We start from the raw sequence: 3,184 nt of genomic DNA on the forward strand, positions 1-3,184 counted from the left end.
CCTCCCCCTGTTCGGCCTCTCCATTCAAGTTCGCTCGCGGTCCCCTGCCGCCGCCGGGACCTGGGGATGGCACTAGCTGCCCGCCCTGGTCTGCGCCCAGTTTCAAGCCACCGCGCAAAAATTTAGGTCAAGGACGTAGGGAGCAAGCCCACACCCTGGCGCTCCTCTGGCGGCTCCCGAGACACCCCCCCCCCCAGGATCTGGGGACTCCGGTATGGCGGAGACCCTCCGGCACAAACACCAGCCACAAGTTTTATTTTCCCTTTGCGCTGCAAGTTCGCTGGCTCGCTCGCTCGCTCTCCACACCAGCACGTCTTGTGCGGCTCCCCGCCCTTCCCCGGCGGAGGTACGGATCTGTACTGGGGAAAGGTTATTTTGGAACTTTGAGAAACTGACGCGATTCCAATGGCGAGAAAGTGCCCAGGAAAGAGTTTCCGCGTTAATCGTACAGCGTTTTAAAAATATAATAAAATCGGTTTTATAGGGGTCAAGGTCAAATGATCGGGATTCAGAGCCAATGTTTGTACATAGTGAGAAGTAGTTTTGAAGCGTCTCTGGGATGGCTGGGAAGGTAGTTATTTCAGGAAACCCCTCTCCAACCCGTCCGTTATAATATATTTTATTCTTTCTCAAGTTACCCAGGCTTTATATGCTGAGATAGTAAAATGCATGAGATTGAAATAGCCCAAGACCTCAAGACCTGGGGAGGTCATTGGGGTAGCAGAAGGCTTCAGACACACACACCACCACCATCACCATCACAGAAGCATTATGGCACAGCATAGATCCAGGCACACAGTAGGTGCCTAATAAATGCTTGATAATCCCCCCCCCTTGCTCAATGAAAAACCTCAAAACATGATATTTGTAGCTTCCCAAAGGCATCGCACATTTCTCCAGCAGATTCCACTTAAAGCTGGCCAAATTCAGGCTGGATTCAATTTATGGGGTATTTAAAACAATAAGGATACAATTATACTTATTATTTTATATTATTACAGTAAACTAAGTTAATATGGCATGAGGGGCAACATAAAGTTGCAGTTCATCAAATATTCAGATTAAGGTTAAGTATGAATTGATGCCCAATTAACACTTTTCTGTTAATTTTCATTAGGATTAGAAGACAATGGAATACACTCAACACCAAAACTGCACCAAATCTACTGTGGGTCTTTAAACATGGAACATTTGGAAAAACTCAACACCAGCCAAATCCTTGGGTGTCCAGACTCTCAATCTCCCTGTCCTCTGAATTGGGATAATTCCCCCTTGACAAGATTGATGGGGTGGGGGTGAAGTGTTTGACATGAACAAAAGTTATAGAACTCTTTCTCCTTGCAAACCTATGTGGGGTCATGTTCATAACCAATCATTACTTAATCCCATTTTAGATGGCACTTTGAAGCTTTAAATCATTTGCCATTGCTCCAAGCCGATTCTCAAATCATCTGGGGGTCTCATGCATTGAAGAGCCAGTTTTGATGATAATTGTTTATTATTATTCCCAATAACAAAATGAGGACAATAGAGCTAATTGGATTGTGTTTTGGGTTTTTACAACTACCATACTCTGAGCTTGAAAGGCCTTTCCTAATCCAACCCCCTCATTTTACCCAAGATGTCAGAGATGCTACACTGTCAGGCCCCATCCTTACCTCTACCAGTGAGTTACCAAGAAGGGGCCTAGTCATCAGTTCATGCCCTTGGCTCTGCTGCCTCAATATTTATTCTCTCCTTTGCAAGGTGAGAATGGGTGCTGTTCTTACTGGTGTAGACCTACACAAGCTGACACTTAGTGAACTGGAAGAAAACCCTGAGAGGGGCCTGCCCTAAAGGGACCAACTCAGTGGCTGAGAAAGGACTAGACTTTAAGTCTCCATCACTATAGTGAATTTTTTTTTTTTTTTTTTTTGGTACCAGGAATTACACCCAAGGGCATTTAACCAGTGAGCCACATCCCCAGCCCCTTTTTGTATTTTATTAGGGGCAGTATCTCACTGAGTTGCTTAGGGCCTCACTAAGTTGCTGAGACTGGCTGTGAACTCCTGATTCTCCTGCTGCTGCAGTAACATTGTGGCTACCTCTTCTTGCTTTGTAATTCTCAGTCTTGACAAATGCACAGAATCCTGTAACCAACGCCAGAATCAAGATGTGGAAGAGTTTCATTGTCCCAAGGAACACCTTCTTGCTGTGCCTCTGCACTACATTATTTATGATTATTATGTATTTCTTCTCCATCTCACTCAAGGTAGCCCCTGCATCAGGAAAATTCCACTAGTGAAATGTTAGATCTCACCCCTCTTAAAAGTCTTAACACTGTTGGGTAGCCCTGCTTGAGACTCCATCTTTGCTAGCTCTCCTAATACCCACTTTCTTCTGCTTTCCCTCATCGCTTACCAGCCCTTCTCCAACTCTGTTCAGACTCTCCCCTCTCTGCCTTTCCTTTATATTTGCGGGTTCATTCTAGTCTCACCTCTAGTTACACACCCTCCCTGGATGACTTCTCAGTGGGATGGGTTTAAATGTCACCTACATGCTGATGTCACTCAAAATCTCCAGCCATGACCTTCCCAAAGATTTCCAGGTTCTGGTCAATTTCTTATTCAACATTCCCACTGAACGTGTCAAAAACCACTTGCATGCTCTTTTCCCCTACCTCTGACCCTCTTTTAGGGTTCCCTAAAACAGATCCCAGCCATTTGAAAACAACACCCCTTCCTCATGCAACCTATCAAGAGGGTCCGGGGTTTCACCTCCTAAATATCTCTCAAATCTGTTTTTCTCACTACTTCATCCTCGATCCCCACCACCACCCGAGGCCCTGCAACAGCTTTCAAAAGAGTTGTCTGGGGCTGGGATTGTGGCTCAGCGGTAGAGCGCTCCCCTCGCATGGGCGGGCCCCGGGTTGGATCATCAGCACTACATAAAAAATAATAATAATAATAAATAAATAAATAAAGGCATTGTGTTGTGTCCATCACATCTAAAAAAATAAATATTTACAAAAAAAAACCCAAAAAAACAGTTGTCTCACAACCACTCTTAGTGCACTTATGTATCTGAAAGCTTTCCCAGACCTCTTTGACCAGTCATGCCCTTGGAGGTACACTGTTAACCTGCCAGAACGTCCTCTGTGTACCTGTGTGATCATTTGCTTTATTGCCCATCTCCTCCACCAAGC

General features: G+C 45.1%; 1 protein-coding gene across 1 annotated transcript in view; it reads right to left on the minus strand.

Moving 5' to 3' along the window:
- Msi2 (musashi RNA binding protein 2) overlaps positions 1-706 on the minus strand; it is a 371,527-nt gene extending 370,821 nt beyond the window's left edge. Inside the window, exon 1 of the mRNA XM_048788477.1 lies at positions 701-706. The gene's annotated coding sequence lies outside the window, so the exon portion shown is untranslated. The remainder of the gene's footprint in view (positions 1-700) is intronic.
- Positions 707-3,184: the final 2,478 nt, after the last annotated feature.

This window comes from Marmota marmota, unplaced genomic scaffold (assembly GCF_001458135.2).
Source record: "Marmota marmota marmota unplaced genomic scaffold, marMar, whole genome shotgun sequence".
NCBI classification, from domain to species: Eukaryota; Metazoa; Chordata; class Mammalia; order Rodentia; family Sciuridae; genus Marmota; species Marmota marmota.